This window comes from Brienomyrus brachyistius, chromosome 23 (assembly GCF_023856365.1).
Source record: "Brienomyrus brachyistius isolate T26 chromosome 23, BBRACH_0.4, whole genome shotgun sequence".
NCBI classification, from domain to species: domain Eukaryota; kingdom Metazoa; phylum Chordata; class Actinopteri; order Osteoglossiformes; family Mormyridae; genus Brienomyrus; species Brienomyrus brachyistius.
In genome coordinates this window covers 12,189,291-12,203,644 of record NC_064555.1, presented here as the reverse complement: position 1 = coordinate 12,203,644, position 14,354 = coordinate 12,189,291, and the positions used below count along the sequence as shown (strand labels likewise).

Sequence of the window (14,354 nt, the reverse complement as noted above, 5' to 3'; positions counted from 1 at the left end):
CTAAAGACACTTTAGTGTAGAGAAGAGTCAAGAGCTGCTTCATAACAATCAACGAAATCCAAGCTCTGAAGCTGTTTATTCAGATTGTCCAAAAAAACCACATCGGAATCACACAATATCTTTGGGGGAAAGTATTCACCACTCAGACCGCATTCTCTTCCACCAGCTTCTCCATAGAGATTCTGGAACAATCATCAAAGATGCAGAACTATGGAGAAGTCTCCATGTTCTTCAACTGTTTCATGTTCAGAAGAGAATACCATACCTCTTCATCGTGGCCAGCATGACCAAACACTTTCATAACACGTTTCTCCAGTCAGAAACTACAGAAATGATCCCTGAAAGTATAGTCTTAAAATAGCCACCTAAATCTCGCAGACTCCTGTGAAGATTGAAGGAGTTTCATCCACGGTGTCTCTGGTCTTCAAGAACATGAGCTGGCTTCACGTTACTTTGTATGTACTGCAGGATGGCCCCTCTGAGCCACTCTTGAAAGTTGAGATATACTTAAAAAAAACTGTTAAACCGATTTTATGTAAAGTGGCTTACATGTTTATTTACTTCACAAACACATATCAAATGCCACATTCAATAAGACTTTCTACGACAAGATTATCATTTAAATGAAAATATCCCATGAAAAAAGTATGAAATGAAATCAATTGTGATCCAGAGATAACCTTCAAAAGAATAACACAATTTCTTATCAGGTAACACACTTGTTCACAGCAAGTTTCTGAAAGCTTGGTTAAAGTGCTATTTTATTGTTGAAAAAAATAATGGCTACAGATGTCAGAGCACACAAAGGCAGGTAGAAAAAGGGGGGAAAAACTAGATAATCTGACCTGCTCACTCTGTAGAATTGTCCATTTGTAGAACCACACACGCGCTCATGCACTGATGCTGCGTAACTAGATGAGACACGACAAAAGTGGAAAATGAGTGATGCAGACACGTGGACATATGTAATAGCAATGAAAATGACACAAGTACGGATAAATCAAGACATGTCAAATCATTAGAAATGGTTCAGTCTTTTTAATCTCATTGACTGCCACTGCTAAAAGAAGCAGTAACCAGTCTGAGTTGCAGCAAGTATCGCTAATGTATTAATGGAGATTCCCAGCCGCAGGTGTCGGAATTGCTGATTATCTAGCAGCCTTCATCAGCAATAAAACAGATGAGAGAAAAAAACAAGATTGAAAAAACACTATGCTCTCCAAAAATAACATCCACACCTACCAAACACCTAAAGACACTTTAGTGTAGAGAAGAGTCAAGAGCTGCTTCATAACAATCAACGAAATCCAAGCTCTGAAGCTGTTTATTCAGATTGTCCAAAAAAACCACATCGGAATCACACAATATCTTTGGGGGAAAGTATTCACCACTCAGACCGCATTCTCTTCCACCAGCTTCTCCATAGAGGTTCTGGAACAATCATCAAAGATGCAGAACTATGGAGAAGTCTCCATGTTCTTCAACTGTTTCATGTTCAGAAGAGAATACCATACCTCTTCATCGTGGCCAGCATGACCAAACACTTTCATAACACGTTTCTCCAGTCAGAAACTACAGAAATGATCCCTGAAAGTATAGTCTTAAAATAGCCACCTAAATCTCGCAGACTCCTGTGAAGATTGAAGGAGTTTCATCCACGGTGTCTCTGGTCTTCAAGAACATGAGCTGGCTTCACGTTACTTTGTATGTACTGCAGGATGGCCCCTCTGAGCCACTCTTGAAAGTTGAGATATACTTAAAAAAAACTGTTAAACCGATTTTATGTAAAGTGGCTTACATGTTTATTTACTTCACAAACACATATCAAATGCCACATTCAATAAGACTTTCTACGACAAGATTATCATTTAAATGAAAATATCCCATGAAAAAAGTATGAAATGAAATCAATTGTGATCCAGAGATAACCTTCAAAAGAATAACACAATTTCTTATCAGGTAACACACTTGTTCACAGCAAGTTTCTGAAAGCTTGGTTAAAGTGCTATTTTATTGTTGAAAAAAATAATGGCTACAGATGTCAGAGCACACAAAGGCAGGTAGAAAAAGGGGGGAAAAACTAGATAATCTGACCTGCTCACTCTGTAGAATTGTCCATTTGTAGAACCACACACGCGCTCATACACTGATGCTGCGTAACTAGATGAGACACGACAAAAGTGGAAAATGAGTGATGCAGACACGTGGACATATGTAATAGCAATGAAAATGACACAAGTACGGATAAATCAAGACATGTCAAATCATTAGAAATGGTTCAGTCTTTTTAATCTCATTGACTGCCACTGCTAAAAGAAGCAGTAACCAGTCTGAGTTGCAGCAAGTATCGCTAATGTATTAATGGAGATTCCCAGCCGCAGGTGTCGGAATTGCTGATTATCTAGCAGCCTTCATCAGCAATAAAACAGATGAGAGAAAAAAACAAGATTGAAAAAACACTATGCTCTCCAAAAATAACATCCACACCTACCAAACACCTAAAGACACTTTAGTGTAGAGAAGAGTCAAGAGCTGCTTCATAACAATCAACGAAATCCAAGCTCTGAAGCTGTTTATTCAGATTGTCCAAAAAAACCACATCGGAATCACACAATATCTTTGGGGGAAAGTATTCACCACTCAGACCGCATTCTCTTCCACCAGCTTCTCCATAGAGATTCTGGAACAATCATCAAAGATGCAGAACTATGGAGAAGTCTCCATGTTCTTCAACTGTTTCATGTTCAGAAGAGAATACCATACCTCTTCATCGTGGCCAGCATGACCAAACACTTTCATAACACGTTTCTCCAGTCAGAAACTACAGAAATGATCCCTGAAAGTATAGTCTTAAAATAGCCACCTAAATCTCGCAGACTCCTGTGAAGATTGAAGGAGTTTCATCCACGGTGTCTCTGGTCTTTAAGAACATGAGCTGGCTTCACGTTACTTTGTATGTACTGCAGGATGGCCCCTCTGAGCCACTCTTGAAAGTTGAGATATACTTAAAAAAAACTGTTAAACCGATTTTATGTAAAGTGGCTTACATGTTTATTTACTTCACAAACACATATCAAATGCCACATTCAATAAGACTTTCTACGACAAGATTATCATTTAAATGAAAATATCCCATGAAAAAAGTATGAAATGAAATCAATTGTGATCCAGAGATAACCTTCAAAAGAATAACACAATTTCTTATCAGGTAACACACTTGTTCACAGCCAGTTGCTGAAAGCTTGGTTAAAGTGCTACTTCATTGTTGAAAAAAATAATGGCTACAGATGTCAGAGCACACAAAGGCAGGTAGAAAAAGGGGGGAAAAACTAGATAATCTGACGTGCTCACTCTGCAGAATTGTCCATTTGTAGAACCTCACACACGCTCATGCACTGATGCTGCGTAACTAGATGAGACACGACAAAAGTGGAAAATGAGTGATGCAGACACGTGGACATATGTAATAGCAATGAAAATGACACAAGTACGGATAAATCAAGATATGTCAAATCATTAGAAATGGTTCAGTCTTTTTAATCTCATTGACTGCCACCGCTAAAAGAAGCAGTAACCAGTCTGAGTTGCAGCAAGTATCGCTAATGTATTAATGGAGATTCCAAGCCGCAGGTGTCGGAATTGCTGATTATCTAGCAGCCTTCATCGGCAATAAAACAGATGAGAGGAACAGAACAAGATTGAACAAACACTATGCTCTCCAAAAATAACATCCACACCTACCAAACACCTTAAGATACTTTAGTGTAGAGAAGAGTCAAGAGCTGCTTCATAATAATCAATGAAATCCAAGCTCTGAAGCTGTTTATTCAGATTGTCCAAAAAAATCACATTGGAATCACACAATAATTTTGGGGGAAAGTACTCACCACTCAGACCGCATTCTCTTCCACCAGCTTCTCCATAGAGATTCTGGAACAATCATCAAAGATGCAGAACTATGGAGAAGTCTCCATGTTCTTCAACTGTTTTATGTTCAGAAGAAAATACCATACCTCTTCATCGTGGCCAGCATGACCAAACACTTTCATAACACGCTTCTCCACTCAGAAACTACAGAAATGATCCCTGAAAGTATAGTCTTAAAATAGCCACCAAAATCTCGCAGACTCCTGTGATGATTGAAGGAGTTTCATCCACGGTGTCTCTGGTCTTCAAGAACATGAGCTGGCTTCACGTTACTTTGTATGTACTGCAGGATGGCCCCTCTGAGCCACTCTTGAAAGTTGAGATATACTTAAAAAAAACTGTTAAACCGATTTTATGTAAAGTGGCTTACATGTTTATTTACTTCACAAACGCATATCAAATGCCACATTCAATAAGACTTTCTACGACAAGATTATCATTTAAATGAAAATATTCCATGAAAAAAGTATGAAATAAAATCAATTGTGGTCCAGAGCTAACCTTCAAAAGAATAACACAATTTCTTATCAGGTAACACACTTGTTCACAGCAAGTTTCTGAAAGCTTGGTTAAAGTGCTATTTTATTGTTGAAAAAAATAATGGCTACAGATGTCAGAGCACACAAAGGCAGGTAGAAAAAGTGGGGAAAAACTATATAATCTGACCTGCTCACTGTAGAATTGTCCATTTGTAGAACCACACACGCGCTCATGCACTGATGCTGCGTAACTAGATGAGACACGACAAAAGTGGAAAATGAGTGATGCAGACACGTGGACATATGTAATAGCAATGAAAATGACACAAGTACGGATAAATCAAGACATGTCAAATCATTAGAAATGGTTCAGTCTTTTTAATCTCATTGACTGCCACTGCTAAAAGAAGCAGTAACCAGTCTGAGTTGCAGCAAGTATCGCTAATGTATTAATGGAGATTCCCAGCCGCAGGTGTCGGAATTGCTGATTATCTAGCAGCCTTCATCAGCAATAAAACAGATGAGAGAAAAAAACAAGATTGAACAAACATTATGCTCTCCAAAAATAACATCCACACCTACCAAACACCTAAAGACACTTTAGTGTAGAGAAGAGTCAAGAGCTGCTTCATAACAATCAACGAAATCCAAGCTCTGAAGCTGTTTATTCAGATTGTCCAAAAAAACCACATCGGAATCACACAATATCTTTGGGGGAAAGTATTCACCACTCAGACCGCATTCTCTTCCACCAGCTTCTCCATAGAGATTCTGTAACAATCATCAAAGATGCAGAACTATGGAGAAGTCTCCATGTTCTTCAACTGTTTCATGTTCAGAAGAGAATACCATACCTCTTCATCATGGCCAGCATGACCAAACACTTTCATAACACGTTTTTCCAGTCAGAAACTACAGAAATGATCCCTGAAAGTATAGTCTTAAAATAGCCACCTAAATCTCGCAGACTCCTGTGAAGATTGAAGGAGTTTCATCCACGGTGTCTCTGGTCTTCAAGAACATGAGCTGGCTTCACGTTACTTTGTATGTACTGCAGGATGGCCCCTCTGAGCCACTCTTGAAAGTTGAGATATACTTAAAAAAAACTGTTAAACCGATTTTATGTAAAGTGGCTTACATGTTTATTTACTTCACAAACACATATCAAATGCCACATTCAATAAGACTTTCTACGACAAGATTATCATTTAAATGAAAATATCCCATGAAAAAAGTATGAAATAAAATCAATTGTGATCCAGAGCTAACCTTCAAAAGAATAACACAATTTCTTATCAGGTAACACACTTGTTCACAGCAAGTTTCTGAAAGCTTGGTTAAAGTGCTATTTTATTGTTGAAAAAAATAATGGCTACAGATGTCAGAGCACACAAAGGCAGGTAGAAAAAGGGGGGAAAAACTAGATAATCTGACCTGCTCACTCTGTAGAATTGTCCATTTGTAGAACCACACACGCGCTCATGCACTGATGCTGCGTAACTAGATGAGACACGACAAAAGTGGAAAATGAGTGATGCAGACACGTGGACATATGTAATAGCAATGAAAATGACACAAGTACGGATAAATCAAGACATGTCAAATCATTAGAAATGGTTCAGTCTTTTTAATCTCATTGACTGCCACTGCTAAAAGAAGCAGTAACCAGTCTGAGTTGCAGCAAGTATCGCTAATGTATTAATGGAGATTCCCAGCCGCAGGTGTCGGAATTGCTGATTATCTAGCAGCCTTCATCAGCAATAAAACAGATGAGAGAAAAAAACAAGATTGAACAAACATTATGCTCTCCAAAAATAACATCCACACCTACCAAACATCCACACCTACCAAACACCTAAAGACACTTTAGTGTAGAGAAGAGTCAAGAGCTGCTTCATAACAATCAACGAAATCCAAGCTCTGAAGCTGTTTATTCAGATTGTCCAAAAAAACCACATCGGAATCACACAATATCTTTGGGGGAAAGTATTCACCACTCAGACCGCATTCTCTTCCACCAGCTTCTCCATAGAGATTCTGGAACAATCATCAAAGATGCAGAACTATGGAGAAGTCTCCATGTTCTTCAACTGTTTCATGTTCAGAAGCGAATACCATACCTCTTCATCGTGGCCAGCATGACCAAACACTTTCATAACACGTTTCTCCAGTCAGAAACTACAGAAATGATCCCTGAAAGTATAGTCTTAAAATAGCCACCTAAATCTCGCAGACTCCTGTGAAGATTGAAGGAGTTTCATCCACGGTGTCTCTGGTCTTCAAGAACATGAGCTGGCTTCACGTTACTTTGTATGTACTGCAGGATGGCCCCTCTGAGCCACTCTTGAAAGTTGAGATATACTTAAAAAAAACTGTTAAACCGATTTTATGTAAAGTGGCTTACATGTTTATTTACTTCACAAACACATATCAAATGCCACATTCAATAAGACTTTCTACGACAAGATTATCATTTAAATGAAAATATTCCATGAAAAAAGTATGAAATAAAATCAATTGTGATCCAGAGCTAACCTTCAAAAGAGTAACACAATTTCTTATCAGGTAACACACTTGTTCACAGCAAGTTTCTGAAAGCTTGGTTAAAGTGCTACTTCATTGTTGAAAAAAATAATGGCTACAGATGTCAGAGCACACAAAGGCAGGTAGAAAAAGTGGGGAAAAACTATATAATCTGACCTGCTCACTCTGTAGAATTGTCCATTTGTAGAACCACACACGCGCTCATACACTGATGCTGCGTAACTAGATGAGACACGACAAAAGTGGAAAATGAGTGATGCAGACACGTGGACATATGTAATAGCAATGAAAATGACACAAGTACGGATAAATCAAGACATGTCAAATCATTAGAAATGGTTCAGTCTTTTTAATCTCATTGACTGCCACTGCTAAAAGAAGCAGTAACCAGTCTGAGTTGCAGCAAGTATCGCTAATGTATTAATGGAGATTCCCAGCCGCAGGTGTCGGAATTGCTGATTATCTAGCAGCCTTCATCAGCAATAAAACAGATGAGAGAAAAAAACAAGATTGAACAAACACTATGCTCTCCAAAAATAACATCCACCCCTACCAAACACCTAAAGACACTTTAGTGTAGAGAAGAGTCAAGAGCTGCTTCATAACAATCAACGAAATCCAAGCTCTGAAGCTGTTTATTCAGATTGTCCAAAAAAACCACATCGGAATCACACAATATCTTTGGGGGAAAGTATTCACCACTCAGACCGCATTCTCTTCCACCAGCTTCTCCATAGAGATTCTGGAACAATCATCAAAGATGCAGAACTATGGAGAAGTCTTCATGTTCTTCAACTGTTTCATGTTCAGAAGAGAATACCATACCTCTTCATCGTGGCCAGCATGACCAAACACTTTCATAACACGTTTCTCCAGTCAGAAACTACAGAAATGATCCCTGAAAGTATAGTCTTAAAATAGCCACCTAAATCTCGCAGACTCCTGTGAAGATTGAAGGAGTTTCATCCACGGTGTCTCTGGTCTTCAAGAACATGAGCTGGCTTCACGTTACTTTGTATGTACTGCAGGATGGCCCCTCTGAGCCACTCTTGAAAGTTGAGATATACTTAAAAAAAACTGTTAAACCGATTTTATGTAAAGTGGCTTACATGTTTATTTACTTCACAAACACATATCAAATGCCACATTCAATAAGACTTTCTACGACAAGATTATCATTTAAATGAAAATATTCCATGAAAAAAGTATGAAATAAAATCAATTGTGATCCAGAGCTAACCTTCAAAAGAGTAACACAATTTCTTATCAGGTAACACACTTGTTCACAGCAAGTTTCTGAAAGCTTGGTTAAAGTGCTACTTCATTGTTGAAAAAAATAATGGCTACAGATGTCAGAGCACACAAAGGCAGGTAGAAAAAGTGGGGAAAAACTATATAATCTGACCTGCTCACTCTGTAGAATTGTCCATTTGTAGAACCACACACGCGCTCATACACTGATGCTGCGTAACTAGATGAGACACGACAAAAGTGGAAAATGAGTGATGCAGACACGTGGACATATGTAATAGCAATGAAAATGACACAAGTACGGATAAATCAAGACATGTCAAATCATTAGAAATGGTTCAGTCTTTTTAATCTCATTGACTGCCACTGCTAAAAGAAGCAGTAACCAGTCTGAGTTGCAGCAAGTATCGCTAATGTATTAATGGAGATTCCCAGCCGCAGGTGTCGGAATTGCTGATTATCTAGCAGCCTTCATCAGCAATAAAACAGATGAGAGAAAAAAACAAGATTGAACAAACACTATGCTCTCCAAAAATAACATCCACCCCTACCAAACACCTAAAGACACTTTAGTGTAGAGAAGAGTCAAGAGCTGCTTCATAACAATCAACGAAATCCAAGCTCTGAAGCTGTTTATTCAGATTGTCCAAAAAAACCACATCGGAATCACACAATATCTTTGGGGGAAAGTATTCACCACTCAGACCGCATTCTCTTCCACCAGCTTCTCCATAGAGATTCTGGAACAATCATCAAAGATGCAGAACTATGGAGAAGTCTCCATGTTCTTCAACTGTTTCATGTTCAGAAGAGAATACCATACCTCTTCATCGTGGCCAGCATGACCAAACACTTTCATAACACGTTTCTCCAGTCAGAAACTACAGAAATGATCCCTGAAAGTATAGTCTTAAAATAGCCACCTAAATCTCGCAGACTCCTGTGAAGATTGAAGGAGTTTCATCCACGGTGTCTCTGGTCTTCAAGAACATGAGCTGGCTTCACGTTACTTTGTATGTACTGCAGGATGGCCCCTCTGAGCCACTCTTGAAAGTTGAGATATACTTAAAAAAAACTGTTAAACCGATTTTATGTAAAGTGGCTTACATGTTTATTTACTTCACAAACACATATCAAATGCCACATTCAATAAGACTTTCTACGACAAGATTATCATTTAAATGAAAATATTCCATGAAAAAAGTATGAAATAAAATCAATTGTGATCCAGAGCTAACCTTCAAAAGAGTAACACAATTTCTTATCAGGTAACACACTTGTTCACAGCAAGTTTCTGAAAGCTTGGTTAAAGTGCTACTTCATTGTTGAAAAAAATAATGGCTACAGATGTCAGAGCACACAAAGGCAGGTAGAAAAAGTGGGGAAAAACTATATAATCTGACCTGCTCACTCTGTAGAATTGTCCATTTGTAGAACCACACACGCGCTCATACACTGATGCTGCGTAACTAGATGAGACACGACAAAAGTGGAAAATGAGTGATGCAGACACGTGGACATATGTAATAGCAATGAAAATGACACAAGTACGGATAAATCAAGACATGTCAAATCATTAGAAATGGTTCAGTCTTTTTAATCTCATTGACTGCCACTGCTAAAAGAAGCAGTAACCAGTCTGAGTTGCAGCAAGTATCGCTAATGTATTAATGGAGATTCCCAGCCGCAGGTGTCGGAATTGCTGATTATCTAGCAGCCTTCATCAGCAATAAAACAGATGAGAGAAAAAAACAAGATTGAACAAACACTATGCTCTCCAAAAATAACATCCACCCCTACCAAACACCTAAAGACACTTTAGTGTAGAGAAGAGTCAAGAGCTGCTTCATAACAATCAACGAAATCCAAGCTCTGAAGCTGTTTATTCAGATTGTCCAAAAAAACCACATCGGAATCACACAATATCTTTGGGGGAAAGTATTCACCACTCAGACCGCATTCTCTTCCACCAGCTTCTCCATAGAGATTCTGGAACAATCATCAAAGATGCAGAACTATGGAGAAGTCTCCATGTTCTTCAACTGTTTCATGTTCAGAAGAGAATACCATACCTCTTCATCGTGGCCAGCATGACCAAACACTTTCATAACACGTTTCTCCAGTCAGAAACTACAGAAATGATCCCTGAAAGTATAGTCTTAAAATAGCCACCTAAATCTCGCAGACTCCTGTGAAGATTGAAGGAGTTTCATCCACGGTGTCTCTGGTCTTCAAGAACATGAGCTGGCTTCACGTTACTTTGTATGTACTGCAGGATGGCCCCTCTGAGCCACTCTTGAAAGTTGAGATATACTTAAAAAAAACTGTTAAACCGATTTTATGTAAAGTGGCTTACATGTTTATTTACTTCACAAACACATATCAAATGCCACATTCAATAAGACTTTCTACGACAAGATTATCATTTAAATGAAAATATCCCATGAAAAAAGTATGAAATGAAATCAATTGTGATCCAGAGCTAACCTTCAAAAGAATAACACAATTTCTTATCAGGTAACACACTTGTTCACAGCAAGTTTCTGAAAGCTTGGTTAAAGTGCTATTTTATTGTTGAAAAAAATAATGGCTACAGATGTCAGAGCACACAAAGGCAGGTAGAAAAAGGGGGGAAAAACTAGATAATCTGACCTGCTCACTCTGTAGAATTGTCCATTTGTAGAACCACACACGCGCTCATGCACTGATGCTGCGTAACTAGATGAGACACGACAAAAGTGGAAAATGAGTGATGCAGACACGTGGACATATGTAATAGCAATGAAAATGACACAAGTACGGATAAATCAAGACATGTCAAATCATTAGAAATGGTTCAGTCTTTTTAATCTCATTGACTGCCACTGCTAAAAGAAGCAGTAACCAGTCTGAGTTGCAGCAAGTATCGCTAATGTATTAATGGAGATTCCCAGCCGCAGGTGTCGGAATTGCTGATTATCTAGCAGCCTTCATCGGCAATAAAACAGATGAGAGGAATAGAACAAGATTGAACAAACACTATGCTCTCCAAAAATAACATCCACACCTACCAAACACCTTAAGATACTTTAGTGTAGAGAAGAGTCAAGAGCTGCTTCATAATAATCAATGAAATCCAAGCTCTGAAGCTGTTTATTCAGATTGTCCAAAAAAATCACATTGGAATCACACAATAATTTTGGGGGAAAGTACTCACCACTCAGACCGCATTCTCTTCCACCAGCTTCTCCATAGAGATTCTGGAACAATCATCAAAGATGCAGAACTATGGAGAAGTCTCCATGTTCTTCAACTGTTTTATGTTCAGAAGAAAATACCATACCTCTTCATCGTGGCCAGCATGTCCAAACACTTTCATAACACGCTTCTCCACTCAGAAACTACAGAAATGATCCCTGAAAGTATAGTCTTAAAATAGCCACCTAAATCTCGCAGACTCCTGTGATGATTGAAGGAGTTTCATCCACGGTGTCTCTGGTCTTCAAGAACATGAGCTGGCTTCACGTTACTTTGTATGTACTGCAGGATGGCCCCTCTGAGCCACTCTTGAAAGTTGAGATATACTTAAAAAAAACTGTTAAACCGATTTTATGTAAAGTGGCTTACATGTTTATTTACTTCACAAACGCATATCAAATGCCACATTCAATAAGACTTTCTACGACAAGATTATCATTTAAATGAAAATATTCCATGAAAAAAGTATGAAATAAAATCAATTGTGGTCCAGAGCTAACCTTCAAAAGAATAACACAATTTCTTATCAGGTAACACACTTGTTCACAGCAAGTTTCTGAAAGCTTGGTTAAAGTGCTATTTTATTGTTGAAAAAAATAATGGCTACAGATGTCAGAGCACACAAAGGCAGGTAGAAAAAGTGGGGAAAAACTATATAATCTGACCTGCTCACTGTAGAATTGTCCATTTGTAGAACCACACACGCGCTCATGCACTGATGCTGCGTAACTAGATGAGACACGACAAAAGTGGAAAATGAGTGATGCAGACACGTGGACATATGTAATAGCAATGAAAATGACACAAGTACGGATAAATCAAGACATGTCAAATCATTAGAAATGGTTCAGTCTTTTTAATCTCATTGACTGCCACTGCTAAAAGAAGCAGTAACCAGTCTGAGTTGCAGCAAGTATCGCTAATGTATTAATGGAGATTCCCAGCCGCAGGTGTCGGAATTGCTGATTATCTAGCAGCCTTCATCAGCAATAAAACAGATGAGAGAAAAAAAGAAGATTGAACAAACATTATGCTCTCCAAAAATAACATCCACACCTACCAAACACCTAAAGACACTTTAGTGTAGAGAAGAGTCAAGAGCTGCTTCATAACAATCAACGAAATCCAAGCTCTGAAGCTGTTTATTCAGATTGTCCAAAAAAACCACATCGGAATCACACAATATCTTTGGGGGAAAGTATTCACCACTCAGACCGCATTCTCTTCCACCAGCTTCTCCATAGAGATTCTGGAACAATCATCAAAGATGCAGAACTATGGAGAAGTCTCCATGTTCTTCAACTGTTTTATGTTCAGAAGAGAATACCATACCTCTTCATCGTGGCCAGCATGACCAAACACTTTCATAACACGTTTCTCCAGTCAGAAACTACAGAAATGATCCCTGAAAGTATAGTCTTAAAATAGCCACCTAAATCTCGCAGACTCCTGTGAAGATTGAAGGAGTTTCATCCACGGTGTCTCTGGTCTTCAAGAACATGAGCTGGCTTCACGTTACTTTGTATGTACTGCAGGATGGCCCCTCTGAGCCACTCTTGAAAGTTGAGATATACTTAAAAAAAACTGTTAAACCGATTTTATGTAAAGTGGCTTACATGTTTATTTACTTCACAAACACATATCAAATGCCACATTCAATAAGACTTTCTACGACAAGATTATCATTTAAATGAAAATATTCCATGAAAAAAGTATGAAATAAAATCAATTGTGATCCAGAGCTAACCTTCAAAAGAGTAACACAATTTCTTATCAGGTAACACACTTGTTCACAGCAAGTTTCTGAAAGCTTGGTTAAAGTGCTATTTTATTGTTGAAAAAAATAATGGCTACAGATGTCAGAGCACACAAAGGCAGGTAGAAAAAGTGGGGAAAAACTATATAATCTGACCTGCTCACTCTGTAGAATTGTCCATTTGTAGAACCACACACGCGCTCATACACTGAAGCTGCGTAACTAGATGAGACACGACAAAAGTGGAAAATGAGTGATGCAGACACGTGGACATATGTAATAGCAATGAAAATGACACAAGTACGGATAAATCAAGACATGTAAAATCATTAGAAATGGTTCAGTCTTTTTAATCTCATTGACTGCCACCGCTAAAAGAAGCAGTAACCAGTCTGAGTTGCAGCAAGTATCGCTAATGTATTAATGGAGATTCCCAGCCGCAGGTGTCGGAATTGCTGATTATCTAGCAGCCTTCATCAGCAATAAAACAGATGAGAGAAAAAAACAAGATTGAACAAACACTATGCTCTCCAAAAATAACATCCACCCCTACCAAACACCTAAAGACACTTTAGTGTAGAGAAAAGTCAAGAGCTGCTTCATAACAATCAACGAAATCCAAGCTCTGAAGCTGTTTATTCAGATTGTCCAAAAAAACCACATCGGAATCACACAATATCTTTGGGGGAAAGTATTCACCACTCAGACCGCATTCTCTTCCACCAGCTTCTCCATAGAGATTCTGGAACAATCATCAAAGATGCAGAACTATGGAGAAGTCTCCATGTTCTTCAACTGTTTCATGTTCAGAAGAGAATACCATACCTCTTCATCGTGGCCAGCATGACCAAACACTTTCATAACACTTTTCTCCAGTCAGAAACTACAGAAATGATCCCTGAAAATATAGTTTTAAAATAGCCACCTAAATCTCGCAGACTCCTGTGAAGATTGAAGGAGTTTCATCCACGGTGTCTCTGGTCTTCAAGAACATGAGCTGGCTTCACGTTACTTTGTATGTACTGCAGGATGGCCCCTCTGAGCCACTCTTGAAAGTTGAGATATACTTAAAAAAAACTGTTAAACCGATTTTATGTAAAGTGGCTTACATGTTTATTTACTTCACAAACACATATCAAATGCCACATTCAATAAGACTT

At 38.4% G+C, this 14,354-nt stretch overlaps 12 non-coding genes across 12 annotated transcripts; all 12 read right to left on the bottom strand.

Annotated features, from left to right (window-relative positions):
• Positions 1–137: 137 nt before the first annotated feature.
• Positions 138–354, bottom strand: LOC125719688 (small nucleolar RNA U3). Its single transcript, XR_007385182.1, has one exon. It is a non-coding gene; the product is annotated as a small nucleolar RNA U3 (small nucleolar RNA).
• Positions 355–1,386: 1,032 nt separating this feature from the next.
• On the bottom strand, positions 1,387–1,603 carry LOC125719706 (small nucleolar RNA U3). The gene has a single exon (XR_007385200.1). It is a non-coding gene; the product is annotated as a small nucleolar RNA U3 (small nucleolar RNA).
• A 1,032-nt stretch (positions 1,604–2,635) lies between these two features.
• Positions 2,636–2,852, bottom strand: LOC125719686 (small nucleolar RNA U3). Its single transcript, XR_007385181.1, has one exon. It is a non-coding gene; the product is annotated as a small nucleolar RNA U3 (small nucleolar RNA).
• Positions 2,853–3,885: 1,033 nt separating this feature from the next.
• LOC125719654 (small nucleolar RNA U3) lies at positions 3,886–4,102 on the bottom strand. The gene has a single exon (XR_007385151.1). It is a non-coding gene; the product is annotated as a small nucleolar RNA U3 (small nucleolar RNA).
• A 1,030-nt stretch (positions 4,103–5,132) lies between these two features.
• Positions 5,133–5,349, bottom strand: LOC125719704 (small nucleolar RNA U3). The gene has a single exon (XR_007385198.1). It is a non-coding gene; the product is annotated as a small nucleolar RNA U3 (small nucleolar RNA).
• Positions 5,350–6,398: 1,049 nt separating this feature from the next.
• LOC125719714 (small nucleolar RNA U3) lies at positions 6,399–6,615 on the bottom strand. The gene has a single exon (XR_007385209.1). It is a non-coding gene; the product is annotated as a small nucleolar RNA U3 (small nucleolar RNA).
• A 1,032-nt stretch (positions 6,616–7,647) lies between these two features.
• LOC125719717 (small nucleolar RNA U3) lies at positions 7,648–7,864 on the bottom strand. The gene has a single exon (XR_007385212.1). It is a non-coding gene; the product is annotated as a small nucleolar RNA U3 (small nucleolar RNA).
• A 1,032-nt stretch (positions 7,865–8,896) lies between these two features.
• On the bottom strand, positions 8,897–9,113 carry LOC125719685 (small nucleolar RNA U3). Its single transcript, XR_007385180.1, has one exon. It is a non-coding gene; the product is annotated as a small nucleolar RNA U3 (small nucleolar RNA).
• A 1,032-nt stretch (positions 9,114–10,145) lies between these two features.
• LOC125719684 (small nucleolar RNA U3) lies at positions 10,146–10,362 on the bottom strand. Its single transcript, XR_007385179.1, has one exon. It is a non-coding gene; the product is annotated as a small nucleolar RNA U3 (small nucleolar RNA).
• Positions 10,363–11,395: 1,033 nt separating this feature from the next.
• On the bottom strand, positions 11,396–11,612 carry LOC125719653 (small nucleolar RNA U3). Its single transcript, XR_007385150.1, has one exon. It is a non-coding gene; the product is annotated as a small nucleolar RNA U3 (small nucleolar RNA).
• A 1,030-nt stretch (positions 11,613–12,642) lies between these two features.
• On the bottom strand, positions 12,643–12,859 carry LOC125719713 (small nucleolar RNA U3). The gene has a single exon (XR_007385208.1). It is a non-coding gene; the product is annotated as a small nucleolar RNA U3 (small nucleolar RNA).
• Positions 12,860–13,891: 1,032 nt separating this feature from the next.
• Positions 13,892–14,108, bottom strand: LOC125719647 (small nucleolar RNA U3). The gene has a single exon (XR_007385144.1). It is a non-coding gene; the product is annotated as a small nucleolar RNA U3 (small nucleolar RNA).
• Positions 14,109–14,354: the final 246 nt, after the last annotated feature.